Source organism: Amblyraja radiata, chromosome 9 (assembly GCF_010909765.2).
Source record: "Amblyraja radiata isolate CabotCenter1 chromosome 9, sAmbRad1.1.pri, whole genome shotgun sequence".
NCBI classification, from domain to species: Eukaryota; Metazoa; Chordata; class Chondrichthyes; order Rajiformes; family Rajidae; genus Amblyraja; species Amblyraja radiata.
The window spans coordinates 30,757,702-30,776,884 of NC_045964.1; positions in this window are offsets into that span (position 1 = coordinate 30,757,702).

Here is a 19,183-nt window from a genome sequence, read left to right on the forward strand (position 1 = left end):
CAGATTCACGACACACATTGTTGTTTTAATTGTTAAAGTTATACTTATCAATACTTCATAGACAAACAGGTCGAAAAACAAGTCACAATATAAAAACAGTCTCGTAAAGTGCTGTCATGTTCTTCGAATCAAAACACTGAAGAAATAGTTCAGTGATTTTTGATTACATTTTCATGAAAAACAGTAATTGACATACTGCAAAAATCTGGCACGCAAGCTTCGAAAATCCATCATCAATCAATGTTAGACACAAAAAGCTGGAGTAACTCAGCGGGTCTGGCAGCATATCTGGAAAATAGGAATAGGTGCTGTTTCGTGTCAAGACCCTTCTTCAGACTGAGAGTCAGGGGAAAGGGAAACGAGAATATAGATACCACATAGAAAAAATAAATGAAAGATATGTAAAAAGCAACAATGTTCAAGGAAAGGTGGAGCCCACAATGGTCCAGCGTTGACTGTCGGGTAGGTAATAACGAGTTATAAAAAGAAACTCCAACAGGACGACAGTGAAATTAGTACGTCAACTAGGGTGAGGGAGGAACGGCGAGAGAGGGTATGCAAGGGTTACTTGACTAGAGAGAAATCAATATTCATACCTCTGGGTTGTAAGCTTGAGATTAAACCAGCATCTGCAGTTCCATCCTACAAATATCAATCAACTAGACTAAGTGGGACCCGTTGGGTCCCATCTTCCCACGGGAGGGCTGGTCCCCCAACGCAATATTCCACCTCTCCCCCAATTCCAATATTGGTGGCCAGTGGGTGGAGGGGGGGGGGGGGGCTTTCTGGATTGCTAGGATGGGTATTGTGGGCTGAAGGGACTTGTTTCCAGAGGGCTAGTATGGGCATTGTGGGCCGAATGGATTCTTGGGGTGACAGCTCAGTCACTCAAGCCTGATATCCTGGCAGCTCACTCATGGCTGGTGGGCGAGCAGTTAACTCATGGCTATTCCTTGAAATTCCATTTCAAGCAGGGTGCAAGGCCACCAAATTCAAATGCAGTTTCCTACCATTTCAATCAGGGTGCAAGGCCACCAAATTCAAGTGCAGTTTCATGCCACTTCAAGCAGGGTGCAAGGCCACCAAATGCTAGTGCAGTTTCCTACCACTTCAAGCAGGGTGCAAGGCCACCGAATTCAAGTGCAGTTTCCGACCACTTCAAGCAGGGTACAAGGCAACCAAATTGAAGTGCAGTTTCATACCATTTCAAGCAGGGTGCAAGGCCACCAAATTCAAGTGCAGTTTCATACCATTTCATGCAGGGTGCAAGGCCACCAAATTCAAGTGCAGTTTCATACCACTTCAAGCAGGGTGCAAGGCAACTGAATTCAAGTGCAGTTTCCGACCACTTCAAGCAGGGTACAAGACAACCAAATTGAAGTGCAGTTTCATACCATTTCAAGCAGGGTGCAAGGCCACCAAATTCAAGTGCAGTTTCATACCATTTCATGCAGGGTGCAAGACCACCAAATTCAAATGCAGTTTCATACCATTTCATGCAGGGTGCAAGGCCACCACATTCAAATGCAGTTTCATACCATTTCAAGCAGGGTGAAACCACCATAAAACCACACAAAACACCACATAAACACCACACTCACAGTTCAGTAGAAATTCAATGTGTTCAGTTGATTCACAACTCAGACAGAGCTGTGACCTCTCCCTCCCCCATCTTGCAGAGACTGAGCCACACCCACACTTCTGGGTTTTATAATCCCACCCCCTCCCACCAGAAGAGGCGTGGTCTTCATGATTGACAGGAGAGAGATTCTCAACATTTTTTAAATACTAATAACACTTTTATTTTTCATTGATGGGAAGAATCCTCTGCACCTGATGAGCGGAGGGGGACTGAGTAAGATGGCCAGAAATCACAACCGTAAGTGGTAGCGTTTTATCTAAAATCAATATACAGTGCAAACAGGAAGTTGTCAAGTTACCACCACCAACAACCATTTGCAGTGCAGCATTTCAAAGCAGTTACCACCACCAACAACCATTTGCAGTGCAGCATTTCAAAGCAGTTACCACCACCAACAACCATTTGCCGTGCAGCACTTCAAAGCAGTTACCACCATCAACAACCATTTGCAGTGCGGCACTTCAAAGCAGTTACCACCACCAACATCCATTTGCAGTGCAGCACTTCAAAGCACTTACCACCACCAACAACCATTTGCAGTGTACCATTTCAAAGCAACCACATTTTCATTTTCTAACCACATTAAGGGAACTCACAGTTGAATAGACATGTGTTCAGTGTTATTCAAAGCTCAGAGACCCTCTTGTTTCCTCCATCTTGGAGAGACTGAGTGAGGCACTACACTTCCAGGATTTATAGTCCCTCCCTCAGGAGAGAGAATGTCAACATTTTTTAAACATTAATAACTCTTTTATTTTTCATCAATGGGAAAAATCCTCTTGTCCTGCGCAGCAGCGGGGGACTCTGAGTTAGATGGCCAAAAACCACAGCCGTAAGTGGTAGCGTTTTTTCAAAAATCATGAAACAGTAAAACAGGAAATGGTCAAGATCTTACTTTTAGTAATATAGATGTTACCATGCCATTCATTTTGATGCTGCTTGGTTAATTTACGACACTAAGAAAGAGCAAGGCACAAGAGGGCACACAATCAAACCCGCTAACGCAGTGATGGATGATGGAGAATGTTGGATCATTGTCAGTGGATGTTGCGTAGGATTGTTGCCACAAAAGCTGTGGAGGCCAAGTCAATGGATATTTTTAGGACAGAGATAGATCAATTCTTGATTAGTATGGGTGTCAGGGGTTATGGAGAGAACGCAGGAGAATGGAGTTAAGTCTTAACTTAAGAGGGGAAGATAGATCAGTCATGATTGAATGGCAGAGTAGACTTGATGGGCCAAATGGCCTAATTATGGTCCTATCACATGAACATGCAGATGTGGAAAGATTATTTTATCAACCCAATCGAACTGAAACGTGGTGCAATGGCATCAAATTATTGAAAAGACAATTCGCACCACACCACGTGCATAAAAGATGTGTTAAAACAATTTTATAAGCAATGCAGATGCAAACACTGACAACTATTGACTTCTGTTTCATTTTGGGTGAGATCTCATTCAGATGTGTTACATTTCTGGACTGCTGTAATGTACTGTTGTGAATCCAGCTTGAACTATAACTGTTATTGAAACCTTAATGTCTATGAAATAAATCTGTCTAGCTTTAGCAAGTTATTACAATTTGCAAGTGTATTGAACCAAATTGCTTTGGATGGAAACTGTGATGGAAAAGATATGTACCTGCCTTTGCCAATCTTTTACAATTTGTAGGCAGTTTGAACTCAGCTACTGCCATTCAAACCTTGTTCAATGAAAGAAATGTGACTGACTTTGCCAGGTTTATAGGCATGGTAAACAAATTTGAACTCAATAACTGAGACTGAAACTGTGATGCAACATAAATTTTACTTCGGAGTCACGTGAGTGACTACGTGAAGAAGGGCCGTCCGTCTGCGTGCACGTCATTACGTCTGAATGCAACGCGCATGACGGACTGGAGAGGCACTGTGTCCTCCCAGCCGTCAGGATCGGCAGGTAAGGAAAGTTGAACTACTTACCTGCGTTCTCTCGGACTTGAAGCTTTTTGTAGTTTCAGTGCCCAGATGTCGAGGAGACGGTCCGCGGGGAAGTCGGCTGCCGAAGATCGCAGCATTCCCAGTAGCGGGCGACGGTCTTGTTCCCGACATTACCGCCGGCAGAACCGGCAGGAAAGACTTGGTGCAGGAGGAGGAGCTCAATGGTGGTCCTGCGGGACGTAAAAACCACCCGCAAGTCTGACACCCGTTGACTCAGATGAGTCCGGGGAAGAGGGATACCCTCCCTCAACGGAGAGCGTCTGAGGACGACTCTCCCACATGGAGCAACTTATGGAGAAGTTGCTCCAACAATGATCTGCTCCGAAGGAGGGAGCAGTATCAGCACGGGCCTCTACAGCAGGCCGTGCCAGCAGCCTCACACATGGGGAAAACAAAACGGGCCAGGAGTACCTAGGCAAACTCAATTGGAGGGTAGGCCAGGAGGATCCCGAATGGAGAGGATAACCTCCTTCATGGGTAACGTGTTTAAATGTTCAAAACCCACATGGAGCACCTGATGGAGAGGTGCTCCACAATGATATACTCCAAAGGAGGGAGTTATCAGCCCGGGAATTATGGAGAACCCGCAGGCAGCGGCACCTGTTTCAGGGCTGCACAAATGTCTCCTGCTCTGAGGAGAGGAGCATCCACGGTCAGTCTCAGTCTGACCCAAAGCAAGAATCTCATTTAGGTCCGCTGGAGGGGCCATGTCAGCGCAGGTATCCTCAGGGGCCTGCGGCAGCACCTGTTTTCAGGGCTGCCTACAAATCTCACTCTCAGTGGAGGGGAGTGTGAGTGATCAGTAGGTAACTGATCTCGAATTTAAAGTATGAACATACTGAAGCACATGCATATGGCCTCAAGAGCCAGCAGTTGGCAGAATATTCGCACAAATGCCGGCAAGGGAACAGCGCTGTCAGGGTGACATTGGAGAAACTAGCCGCCGAATCCTCTCTTCAGGTAAGACCAGAAGAAGGAAGCAAAAGCTGTCGGATCAATCAAGGTACAACGACAAGCAAACTTCATCAGTAGGCGACAAACACACCCCACACCTCCATAGGGGATAAGCAGTTCACTGAAGCCGGTGGTAGCTTGAAAGCTGGGCACGGAAATATGATCAGAGTCGTCTTTCAAGGCAGACTCAGAATTATGGCCAGAATTGTCTTACAAGGCAAGCTCAGTATGATAAGGTTTTCAGACCAAGACCCAAGCAGAGGTCAGGAGAAACATGGAATCCACACTCCCTACCAGTCCTACTCCCAATCAAGGAGAGAAAAGGAACCCGCATCAGGGGCCTTTGGGCTTACCACAAGACCACCGGTAGCCATGGAGGTAGGTGGGTCTGGGTTTACTGAAACAAGGGATTGTGGACCAGTTACATGTTGGTAATTTTACTCTTGTGTTTTTGTTCAAAATGACAATAACATGAATTTCAGATCTGGTTTTAAAAAACAGATAACAACATGTGATTATTTTACTGCACAACATACATAGGTTCCAAGCAGACTTGGAACTCGGACCGGAGTTGTCTTCGAGGCAGGCCCAGTATTATGGGCAGGATTGCCTTCCAGGACAGGTGACAGATGGAGGATGTCACTTCATCCAGGTTTAACTCATTTGTGCAGTATAGACTTTCAGAACAGTAAAATTTTGTTATGGTCTAACAACTGTTTTATAGGAGCTTCCTATAAAATGGTCACATGGCATGCATCAACCTCAAAGATGCATACTATTCGGTGTCTATTCACTAAGAACAGATATTTGAAGTTTAACTGGATGGCATGGCTCTGCCAAATGGGTTGACATCAGCTCCTAGACTATTGACTAAACTACGGAAACCAATTCTGGGACTACAAAGGTCTCAAAACCACATAGTAATGGCATATTTGGAGGACATTTTCAATTTGGAGTCACCAAGAATTGGCAGAAGCATCAGTCAAAGCAAACCAAAACCCTGTTTGAAAGAATTGGTTACCTCATCCATCCAGTTAAATCAAAATTGACACCTACAAGGGTAATTGATTACCTAGGATTTACTATTAAAAACAGTAAATATGTTGGTGACTTTGCCTAGGGGCAAACAACAAGATTAAGTAAGCCTGCTATGACCTGATAGTCAAATACTAGCCATCTATCAGGTAAACAGCGAGTGTAATTGGCAAATAGTACCTGCATTTCCAGCAGTACGTCACGGGCCTTTGCATTACCAGAATTTACAGCGAGCAAAGGAACGAACACTCAGATTACATGCAGGCCAAATTGGCAAAACTATGGATTACCAGCAGAGGCCATTGTTGATAAACTATGGTGGACAGCTCAAGAGAAATTTTGCTCGAAAGCCATCGGTGGTTCAGACCAATGCTAGCGGCTAAGGATGGGGAGCCACAAACATAGTCTAGAGCTGTGGGGCAGATGGAATGAGCAGGAGTCTGTAATTCCCCAACACAGGGAATCAATTACCCAGAATTGTTGGGGGCACAATATGGACTCAAGGTTTTCTGTAGCGATATGCAACCTGTGCTTCAAATTCAGATTGATAACACCACTGCGGTGGCATATATCAATCACAAGGGTGGTGTAAAATCTGTATCTTGCGACAGATTGTCGAACCTCATTTGGCACTGGTGTATCGAGAGGAATATTTGGGTTACAGCGGTCTATCTACGAGGTAGATATACGGATCACGAATGTTTAATAACAACACAGAATGGATGTTGAATCAGGCAGTATTTAATGAAATAACTACACGATTTGGCATACCAGATATTGATCTGTTTGCATCTAGACCAAACCATCAGTTACCCAGATATGTGTCCTGCGAGCTGGATCCAGGAGCTAAGGCAGTGGATGCTTTCTCCCTCAATTGGGGAGGAATGTTTATGCATGCTTTCCGCCAATTTGTCTCACAAACCGATGCTTGACCAAAATCAAGCAAGACTAAGCCACAGGCATATTGGTAGTGCCAGATTGGCCTACTCAAGCCTGGTTCCCCAAAAAATTGGGAATTATAGTCCAGCCAGTTATGGCTGTACCCAAGAACAGGGACCTCCTAGTGAACCCAGTTATAGGGAGCAATTATCCACTACATGAACGTATTAACTTGTTGGTCTGCAGATTCTGAGGAGGCCATGTCAAGGCATAGGACTGTCCGAACAAATACAACACAGTTCGGATAACGGATGTCTTGGAGTTCCTATCAACTCTGTACCATAACTATAAACAAAGTTATAGTGCAATCTATAGTGCCAGAGGCGCAATCTCCTCCTATCTGATGCTGGAAGCAGGGCACGGGTCGATAGGAACGTACCCCTTTACAACAAAATTCATGAAGGGAATTTACAACTTAATACCTCCAAGGCCAAGCTACACGGACACATGGGATGTGAGCGTGGTACTAACCCTACTTTGACAGTGGGGACCGCCTATAACTAACCCTGAAGGTGGTATGCTGACAAAGAGTCCAGACACTGCAAAAGTTACAGTTGGACTACATGACCACCAATATGAACAACATAACATTCCTAATCAGGAACCTGATAAAACAGAGCAGGCCAGGAATGCCAGGGATGGAGATCCAGTTCTTGGCATATCCAGAGGACCAACGGTTGTGTGTGTGGTAACGTACTAACACCACTATCTGAGAGTTACGGAGAACCTCAGAGGCTCAGAACAATCGGTCCTCATAAAAAAAAACACACCAGAAGGTATCAACTCAAATCATCTCCAGATGGTCAAAGGAGGTAATGGCGGTAGCAGGAGTGAACATTTATATCGTTAAATCTCACTCCACCAGGGCTGCATCTACGTCGGCAGCAAGAGCTATGGACGTGCCCCTTAACGACATCCTAGTGGCTGCAGGATGGACGAATGAAATAACGGTCCACCGGTTTTTATTAAAAAAAACATAACCGGACTGGGGGTGTTTGCACGTACCATTTTAAGTTCTGTCCCTTAGTTTCCCCCCCCCAAGGTTGGGAGGGGTAACTTTTTTTTAAACTTTTCTTTCATTTAAAGCATCAGTTTCTTTACTTAACTACGTAATGTCTGAATGCTTTAATGATTACACGCATCCATGGTCAATCCATTCAGTGTGTGACGCTTGGATTCGTAACTGGCGTAAAATCACAGAGCTTTGAAATCTTCACGTAGTCACTCACGTGACTCCGAATTAAAATAGTAAGATTAAACGAGAATTTACCAGTTTGAAGTTTGATCTTGATTTTATGAGGAGTTACGATGAGCGATTACGTGCCCACCGCTCCCACCCTCATATTATCAAGGTCATATGGAAGTTCAAGTTTTTCACAATCTTACTATTCTCAGGTCTTCTTTTTTATCTGTGATTTAACACCGCTGCTTTGAAGATGAACGCGCACACAGACGGACGGCCCTTCTTCACGTAATCGCTCATCGTAACTCCTCATAAAATCAAGATCAAACTTCAAACTGGTAAGTTCTCGTTTAATCTTACTATTCTGTCTGGCTTTAGACTTTATAGACTTTAGAGATACAGCATGGAAACAGGTTCTCCGGCCCACCGAGACGACACAGATGAGCGATCGCCCCATACCCTAACAATATCCTCCACACTAGGGACAATTTACAATTTCACCGACGTCAATTAACCTACAAACCTCTGTTTTTGGAGTGTGGGAGGAAACTGGAGCACAAGGAGAAAACCCACGCGGTCACAGGGAGAAAGTACAAACTCCATGCCACAGTCTGGATCGAACCCAGGTCTCTGGCACTGTGAGGCAGCAGCTCTACCATTGCACCTCTGTGCCACCCCTATATTGAGATTGTTGACATTTTGTCAATGCAAATGTATTTTTATTCATTTAAAACGAGTTGCCTCAACTGCTAGAGAGCCAGAAGTTGTCATTCTGAAAACCTAATAACTGACTAACTTATTGCCCACAGCAGAACAATTCCTGCAACTTAAATCATTCATGCTTATCCAGAGCAACTTCATCCATTGGGTAAATGGTTTTAACTCTTCACTATTGTCACTGATGTTCGTTATAAAGATCGCTGTTTATAACAAATTAGGCATGCTAGCTATATTGGGTACCGCAATTAAGCTTTTTCCATCCCATTAAATTGCAATCAACTCAAATTAGATAATTCTCTACCTACTGTTTTAAAAGTTCTGCTGATTTCAAGCAAATAAAAGATATTTATGGAATGGCTTTTAATTTGTTCTGGTCATGATTCACCTAAGGAGTCAACCACTGGCACTGCTTGTAACAGCAATGTTTAGAGAAACAGTGTGAAAACAGGCCCTTTGGCCCATTGAGTCCACGCCAACCATCGATCACCCATTCACAGTGGTTCTACGTTGTCCCACTTTCTCATCCACTCCCTGCACACTAGGGACAATTTACAGGAACCAATTAACCTGCAGACCAGCACGTTTGTGGGAAGTGGAAGGAAACCCACACGGTCACAGCGAAAACGTTCAAACTCTGCACAGACAGCACCAGAGGTCAGGATCGAACCCAGGTCTCTGGCACTGTGAAACAGCAACTCTACCGCTGCACCACTTTGTGGTGAAACTACTGCTTAAATTCTGTACCCAACATTACCTTGTGCTTAAAAAAAGACACAAAGTGCTGGAGTATGCCAGGCAGCATCTCTGGGGAACATGAGTTGGTGACCTTTTAAGTCAGGACCCTTCTTTACACTTGTGCTTGTTGATCACATCTCAGGAGAAGAGTTGGAAGCCCAGCTGATACTAACATTGCTTTCATTCTGAAGTGTTTATTATCATACACATGTTGCAGATAAAATGAACGCACTTTAAGCAGCGAGAAATTGCAAAGACATAGGTATTCTGGATTTTAGTCCATCCCATAGAATGTTAGCATGTTACTATCTTCCACAGCTCATCTATCTACATGGCTTCTTGAATCACAAGGCCAATGGAGGTCAGATCAGTGGTATTTTTTAAAGCAGAGATGATAGGTTCTGGATTAATAAGGACCTCAAAGGTTATGGGGAGAAGGTTGAGAATTAGGTTGAGAGGGGAAAAAAAGGTCAGCCATGATTGAATGGTGGAGAAGACTCAATGGGGCAAATTATACACCTATGTCTTATGTTTCCTAGAAATGCTCCACATGCTATAATAATTTACAAACCAAACTCACACACAACAACAGCCAATACTAGTTTTCAACAAACAAACAGCTCCAACAAATATGAACAGTCAATAGGATAGACAACAACATTCAAGTATCAAATAAGTGCATGAATGACTATTGTCATATTCTATACTTAAATCATGCAGCATGGACACAGGCCGCTTGGCCCAACTTGCCTATGACGACCAATATGCTCTTTCTACTTTAGTCCTCCCACACTTAGCGCATGTTCCTCTAAACGTATCCTGTCCATGTACAAATTTGTTGTGATAGTACCTGCCTCAACTACCTCCTTCAGCAGCTCATTCCATATACCCACCACCCATTGTGTAAAAAAAAGTTAAGGGCCTGTCCCACTTGCAGGCGACTGCCGGCACCCTTGATAGGTCGCCGAAATATTCAACATGTTGAAAATTCAGTGACGACCAGAAAGACGCTACGACTCTTTGGAGACCTCTCACGACCATACAGCCTGTATGGTCGTGAGAGGTCTCCTATGGTCGTGAGAGGTCTCCAAAGAGTCGTAGCATCTTTCTGGTCGCCGCTGAATTTTCAACATGTTGAAAATTTCGGCAACCGATCACGGGTGCTGGCAGTCGCCTGCAAAGGTCACGTAAGTGGGACAGGCCCTTTAATCCCTCAGGTTTCTATTAAACCTTTCCAGCCTCACCTTAAACCTATGTCATTTGGATTTCAATTCCCCTACTCTGGGTAAAGGGGCTGTCCCACTGCGGCGACCTAATTCGCGAGTTTAGAAGAGTTTGCCCTCGACTCATACTCGCAGCATGGTCGACACGAGGTCCTAGGAGGTCTTTGTAACTCTCCTTCATGGTCGAGAGTAATCCCCGCGTACTCAAGGCCTCAGGTAGGACGCGGCGTATTTTTCAACATGTTGAATAATGCCCGCGATTAAAAAAAGGTCGCCATGGAAAAAATCAATAATTTTTTTACTTGGTTTAGTCGAAGTAGGTCATAGCAGGTCGGCATGTTATTCGTAGGTAATTGAGGGTAGTCGAAGGTAGTCAAAGGTAGTCGTAGATAGTCTTCAACATAGTCAAAAGAAGGTCGAAGGGAGTTCGAAGGAGATCGAAGGAGGTCGTCTTCACTCTCCACTATTCGGTGTCCAATTTTCCCGAAGCTAGTCGAAGCTAGTCTTCAACATAGTCGAAGGAGGAGGTCCTCTACATAGTCGAACAAGGTCTTCAACATGACATTTTTTTCAAACTCTCCTAAACTCTTCTAAACACGCCAATTAGGTCGCCGCAGTGGGACAGCCCCTTAATTCACCCTATCTATTCCTCTCACAATAGTGTGCACCTTTAAATACTTAAATGCACCTTAAATGGGCAGCACACTTCAATTTTGAGTCAATAAACTTAATAGGCAACCTGGGAAAGATGGAATTTTGTGTTAATTTAGTTACCCTCAAAATGGGAATTAATTATTGTGTCATTATCAGTGTAATTTAAGAACACACAGTTTTCTGATAGTAGCAAACTGACCCACATACCCTCATCTACTCACAAATTGTGCTGTTTGTGGATTGTGGATGCGAGAGTGGGATAGCAAGATTCAAGAGATTCAAGAGAGTTTATTGTCATGTGTCCCTGATAAGACAATGAAATTCTTGCTTTGCTTCAGCACAACAGAACATAGTAGGCATGAATACAGAACAGATCAGTGTGTCCATATGCCATTACATAAATATATACACATATGAATAAATAAACTGATAAAGTGCAAATAAACAGATAATGGGCTATTAATGTTCAGAGTTTTGTCTGGGCCAAGTTTAATAGCCTGATGGCTGTGGGGAAGTAGCTATTCCTGAACCTGGTCGTTGCAATCTTCAGGCTCGTGTACCTCCTACCTGAAGGTAGCGGCGAGATCAGTGTGTGGCCAGGATGGTGTGGGTCCTTGATGATACTGCCAGTTTTATTGAGGCAGCGACTGCAATAGATCCTCTTGATGGAAGCGAGGTCAGAGCCGATGATGGACTAGGCAGTGTTTACAACTTTTTTTTGTCTTTTCCGCTCCAGGGCGCTCAAGTTGCCGAACCAAGCCACGATGCAACTGGTCAGCTTTGCTGGGGACTAATACATCAGTCAGAGTATTGAGTATTGAAGTTGGGAGGTTATGTTGCAGTTATATTAGACATTGGTGAGGTCACATTTAGAGAAATGTGTTCAGTTCTGGGCACCATGTTATACTGTAGGAAAGATGTTGACAAGCTGGAAAGGGTGCAGAGAAGATTTACAAGGGTGTTGACAGGACTCGAGGGCCTGAGCTATGGGAAGAGGTTGAGCAGGCTAGGACTTTATACCTTGGAGCGCAGGATGAGGGGTGATCTTGTGCAGATGTATATGATCATTAGAGGAATAGATCAGGTAAAGGCACTGTCTTTTGCCCAAAGTAGGGAATTGATAACCAGAGTACATAGGATTAAGGTGAGGGAGGAAATATTTAATAGGAACCTGAGGCATAACATTTTCATACAAAGGGTGGTGGGTGTATGGAACAAGATGCTGGGGAGGTAGTTGAGGCAGGTGTCATTGCAATGTTTACGAAACATTTAGACAGGTACATGGATAGGACAAGTTTAGACCGATATGGGAGGTGGGACTAGTGTAGATGGGACGTTGGCCGGTGTAGGCATGTTGGGCCAAAGTGCCTGTTTCTACGCACTATGACTCTAAGACTCTAATGGCCTGAGTTTGCCTCACTCCCTTTGCTGATTACCACGATGTCAGTTTGAGCAATAGAATGCAACTAATCAACATTTTGAACCATATTTTATGTAAAATGGAAATAAGAACGTTTTTGTGGTCCATTGGTGCCTTTCCTCTGCACAGTGGGAGGTGTTGACTTCCTGTAGGGCCAGCTGCAGCGGACCTGGGACCTTGAGCGGCTCTGGATTTGGACGTTAGACGCAAAGTGCTGGAGTAACTCAGCGGGTCAGGCAGCGTCCGTGGAGAAAATGAATGAGCAACGGTTTGGATCTGAAGATGAAACGTCACAAAGCCTTTTTCTCCAGAGCTGAGTAACTCCAGCACTTTGTGTCTATCTTTGGTATAAACCAGCATCTGCAGTTCCTTTCTACACACTGGGTTTGGAAGTGCTGGCTTCACACTGCACAATGTTGCCATGAGGAACAGAGAGCAGGCTGATGGCTGAAGAGCAAGGCCAGGGCTGCATGGTGGTGCAGCAATAGAGTTGCTGCCTTACAGCGCCAGAGACCCGGGTTCGATCCTGACAATGGGTGCTGTCTGTACGAAGCTTTTCTGCACTGTATCTCTAAACTAAAATAAATAAGCAGAGTGGCACTACCGAGATTATCAATCACTGATATACCTGGTGGCACAGTGCCGCAGCAGTAGAGTTGCTGCCTCACAGCACAAGAGACCTGGGTATGATCCTGAGTATGGGTGCTGTGTATACAGAGTTTGTACATTTTAATGGTTTCAATGGTTTCTTTATTATTACATGTAACAAGGTACAGTGAAATACGTTTTTTTGCATACAGGTCAGCAAGAATATCACTATATATAAGCACAATCCTGTGGTTAAACCAGAATGTACAGTACACTGACTCAAAATGCAAGAGGCACCATTTTGGCACCATTTTAGAGTCCCAGCCACAGTTGGCCACAAAGGCCCATTGCAAGCGTCACCTCCATCCTGGTCTTCCCGTGAACTGTTCTCTCTGCAACCACCTGGGTTTTCTCCAGGTGCTCCGGTTTATTTCCGCATTCCAAAGATGTCCAGGTTTACAGGTGAATTAGCTTTCATACATTCTGGTCTAACTGGGGGATAGTGCTTATGTGGTTTGCACGATGCAAACTGGGATAATATGGAACGGATGATCATTGGTCGTTGCGGACTCGACGGGCCGAAGGGCCTGCTTCCACGCTGAATCTCTAAACTAATAGATAGAGATATTCATCCCGTGCTAGACTTGATTTGTAATTTTACAAACACTGCCAAATACTTTGTCAGGCTCATCTCTTAGGTCATAGAGACAAAGAGCATGGAAACAAGGCCCTTAAATCCAACTTCCTCCCAGCCAAGCAAAATGTCCCATCTACTGTAGTCCCACCTGCCCGCATTTGGCCCATATCCCTCTAAACTTTAGTCTCCATCTGCAGCGATTTTAGTTTAGTTTAGTTTATTGTCACGTGTACCGAGATACAGTGAAAAGCTTTTCGGTTGCGTGCTTACCAGTCAGCGGAAAGACTATATATATCTGTTTACAATCAAGCCAGTCACAGTGTACATGTTAAAAGAATAACGTTTAGTGGGAGATAAAGTACAGAAAGCCGATTAAATATAGTCCGAAGGGATACAATGAGGTAGATGGTAACTCAGAACTGCTCTCTAGTTGATTATAGAATGGATTGGTTGCCTGATAACAGCTGGGAAGAAACTGTCCCTGTATCTGGAGGTGTGCATTTTCACACTTCTGTACCTCTTGCTTGATGGGAGAGGGGAAAGAAGGAAGGTCTCGGGTGAGACTTATGCTTGATTATGCTGGTGGGCTTGCTGAAGCAGCGGTGAAGTGTAGATGCAGTCAGTGGAAGGGACGTTGGTTTACGTGATGGTCTGAGCTGTTCTCTGCAATTTCTTGTGGTCTTGGATGGAGCTGTTCCCAAACCACGTTGTGATGCATCCCGATAAAATGCTTTCTACGGCGCATCTGCAGAAGTCGGTGAGAGTTTTTCGGGGCATGCTGAACTTTCTGTAGGGTTTCAGCTGCATAGGAGTCATTAATGAGTATTGAGATTTTGGAATCAGGTAGTTGGTGGGACGTATTTAGTCTACCTTCTTGAACTGAGTGTAATATACATTAGCTTTCATAAATATACTGTCATCTGAACATTTGTAATGTACGCCTTGAATAAATTGCGGTCAAAGACCAAAATCTAATCTGTAAAATCACACCTGAGATTTCAAAGTGAAAAATTGTGAGGTCATTGATCATTTGTAATTAGCAGTCAGGCATAGAATTATAGGTGCAAGGGTGATTTATAATTGGTCTCCTAAGAATAATAATTCAAAGTCATAAAGATCACCTGTCACCTTTGCCAACATACGCTGCAAACACAATTTGTCAACACAATGCTTGCTGTGTTTGTTGGGCATTGGGAAGCTAAACTATGCTGTGAGTCTTCAGTAAGAATGCAATGGTGCTGCCCATTGGCATCCTGCTGCATAACATGCAATGGTGCTGCCCATTGGCACCCTGCTGTATAACAATCTACACTCAAACTTTACTTTAAGGGCCTGTCCCACTTACGTGTCCTTGGCACGCAAATTACGCGACCTCGTGGTCGCGTTGAGGGACGACGGTTCCGCGAAGGTCGTGCACGATTTCATGCGTACGCACAGCTGTCTGGAGCGCGTGACGTCATTTGAAGATGGACACAAAGCTGGAGTAACTCAGCAGGACCGGCAGCATCCTGAAGAGAAGCAATGGGTGACGTTTCGTGTTGAGACTCTACTTCGGTCTGAAAAGAAGGGTCTTGACCCGAAACGTCACCCATTGCTTCTCTCCAGAGATGCTGCCGGTCCCGATGAGTTACTCCTGCATTTTGTGTCCATCTTCAATTTTCTTGGCCCCGCTCTGGGAGTAGAAGTGGGGGCGGATCTGGACCGCAACGGCTGTGGGCCCCAGGCCGAGTTCGGCGATCGTTTGCCTGCTTCTGCTGCTGTTGGAGGTGAGACGTTGCTTCGCGCCAGTGTCTTGGGCCTGTCCCACTTTGGCCGTCAGTTACGCGACAAACCGTTGGCGAAGATTTCGTTCGCTAGAAATTTTTCAGAGCCCCGCGTGATGTCACCCACAACTCCATACACCTCCGTGCTTCTCAGTGGGACCGGTCCCGCGCAGCCATACGATGCCCGTGCGCCTCAACGTGACCACGAGGTCGCGTAATTTGCGTGCCAAGGACCCATAAGCGATACAGTGCAGAAACAGGCCCTTTGGCCCACTGAGTCCATGCTGACCAGCAATCACCCCGTAAACTAGCACTATCCTACACACGAGGGCCAATTTACAATTTTACTGACAACAATTAACCTACAAACCCGCACGTCTTTGGAATGTGGGAGGAAACCAGAAAACCCACGTGGTCACAGGAAGAACGTACAAACTCTGTATAGAAAGCAGCAGTAGTCAGAATTGAACCCTTGTCTCTGGCACTGCAAGGCAGCAACTGTACCACTGCGCCACTGTGCTGCCTTAATAGGTATTTGGGGGAGGTAAGATATAATGGAAATTAAGGGGAAAAAAAGACTAATTTGGGGTATCTTTGCAGAATTAGGAACTGCAAATGTTGGTTTACAAAAAAATGACACACAGTGCTGGCGGAACTCATCGGGTCAGGCAGCATCTCTGGAGAACAAGGATCAGTGATGTTTAAGGTCAGGATCCTTCTTCAGTCTGAGTTCATCTGGAATTCTGTGTATGCAATTTGTCTCCTTATTTAAGAAAGGTTATTAATGCATTTGAGAGTTCAGAGAAGATTTACTACATTGAAGTCATTAAGGATTCAAAGTTCAAAGGTTCAAAGGTCAGTTGATTGTCACGTGTACCAATTAAGGTACAGTGATATTCGTGATATTCGTATTACCATACAGCCACACTAAAAAAAAACAAGATACACCATTACATAAAAGTTAACATAAACATCCACCACAGCGGATTTCCCACATTCCTCACTGTGATGGAAGGCAGCAAAGTCTGAGCATCTTTTTTTTTATCTTGAGGAATGCTATAGAGATAATTTCAGACAGAGATGAGGTAATTATTGTCTTCCAGAGGGTCATGAGTCTTTACAATTCGTCAAAGACCAGTGGAAGCAGAGATAGAGAAATGCTTCAAATCCACAAGGTCACCACAGATAGATGGGTGGGCAGTTTTGAGGTTATGATTAGCCTTGAGTTTATTAATTGGCAAAACAACTTTGAGGAGTTGAGGAACCTATTGCTAAGTCGTATCGCTCTATGTTCCACACTGCTTTGAACCCACAGTCTCTCTCTCCCATACTGATTCTAAAGCCATGGAGGATTTATCCCAAAACAACTCTGTCTTTGTGTGTCTCTCTCTCTCTGTCTCCCTGCCACTCCTCTGTCTCTATCTATCTATTTCTCTCTGTCTTTCTCTGTGTCTCTATATGTCTCTCTTTACCTCTATCTCTGTCTCTCTCCCTCTCTCTTTATGTATTTGTCTTGCTCTCCCTCTCTCTCTCTCTCTCTCTCTCTCTCCCTCCCGCTCTCCCTCCCTCCCTCTCTCTCTCTCTTCCTCCCTCCCTTTCTCCCTCGCCCCCTCTGCCTCTATCTCTCTCCCTCTCCCTCTCTCCCTCTCTGCCCCTCTCCCTCCTCCTCTCTCCCTCCCTCTCTCCCTCTTTCCCTATCGCCCCCTCTCCCACCCCCTCTCTCCCCTCTGACCCTCTCTCCCTCTCTCCCTCCCTCTCCCTCTCACTCTCCCTCTCTCCCTCTTTCCCTCTCTCTCTCCCTCTCCCTCTCCCTCTCCCTCTCCCTCTCTCTCCCTCTCTCTCTCCCGCTCCCTCTCTCCCGCTCCCTCTCTCCCTCTCTCCCCTCTACCTCCCGCTCTCCCTCCCTCTCTCTCTCTCTCTCTTCCTCCCTCCCTTTCTCCCTCTCCCCCTCCCTCTCCCTCTCCCTCTCCCTTTCTCTCACATACACTATCCTGTAACATGTGGGGAGTGGGAGGGGGAGGGGGAGGGGGAGGGGGGGTGGGTGGTCTGTCTCTCAACTGCCACTGTCTATGGAGTCCCTTTCTCCCACTTTTCCCATAAATTCAAAGCCCCTCGGTCCCTACACAGAGCCTCTGCCTGCCTCGTTCTCACTAAACCTCTGAAGTTGTGGTTGAGAACCCCTGCAGTGCAAGGAGGTGACGAGAGAGCCCGCAGTCATGATATGATCTGTTATATGCACGGGCAGCTCCGATCACATTCAAACCTTGTGCTATGAACTCCATCTAGTGTACGACACCGAAATATACCCACTCCAGTCATATTTCTCTCACTCCAACAACGCCTCACTCTATGAATACAATAATGTGTAATTAATAACAAAACTAAAACAGGTGTAGAATTAATAAAGAAACCTTCTTGTTGTGGATTCCTATGAGGGCGTGACGACTATTGCAGGGCCAGCTCTTGCTGGCTATTGCCCATGTTCCTGATGGGAGCTGTCACCCATTTAAAGACTTGCGTTTCTGCACATGCTGTCAAGCACAGTCTGGTGGTGAAGCCCCATCTGGCTGTGAATCCTTGGAAATACACTTGCATCTCACCCCTCAAACATCTTTTGACTTTAATAAGGATTTTGCCGTCTCTTGTGTGTCCAGTGATTCTTGGGCAGAGGAATAGCGGAAGGCAATTTACATTTCACATGATTTCCTTTTATTGTAATGATTTTGGTTACCCCGTAGATGTGTTTGGTGAAACCTATTTTTACATTTTGATAATTGTTTACTTTTAGTTTGGAGATACAACGTGCGGACAGGCCCTTCGGCCCACTGAGTTCATGCCGACCAGCGATCACCCCAAATACCAGCATTGTCCTACACACTATGGACAATTTACAATTCTTACCAAAGCCAATCAACATACAAACCTGGACGTCTCTGCAAATGTGGGTGGAAACCGGAGCACCCAGAGAAAACCCACGCGGTCATGGGGAGAACGTACACACTCTGTACAGACAGCGCCCACAGGCAGGACCGAACCCGGAACTCTGGCGCTGCAAGGCAGCAACTCTACTGCTGTGCCACCGTGCCACCCTGGTTTTTTGTTATTTATATGCCTCTGATTATTTACTTCAGTTTTAATTGTTTTTAAATGTCCTTGTATGTGCGAGACATTTAAAAACCGATTAAGAATCTATTATGGATTTTGTGGTTGGCGTAGGTCCACCTGTTTCAGGGCAGGGTCTCAACTACAACCAGTGCCCAGGCACTGCTGGGAACATCAATGTAAGCCAGGAGACTGAGACCAACAATGTTGCTGCCAATCCCTGGCATGGGGAGCAGGGCCAGCAAGACCTGGCTTGTTCTGTTCTTGTTTCAAGCTTCTCTGAGGCTCTTCGAAGCATTTGATCAAAGCCAATGCATTATTTGCTATCGAACAAAGAACAGATCATAGAGCAGTGCAGCACAAGAACAGGCCCTTCGCCCCCAATGTCTGTGCCGAACATGAATATGCATCACTTATCCATCACTTGTCATAGACCCATACGGTGTGGAAACAGGCCCTTCAGCCCAACTTGTCCTTACTCACCAAAGTGCCCCATCTACACTAGTCCCACCTGCCTATATCCCTGTCAACCTATCCTATCCATGTATTTGTCCAAACTTCTCTTATGATAGTACCTGTCTCAACTACCTCCTCTGACAGCTCATTCCA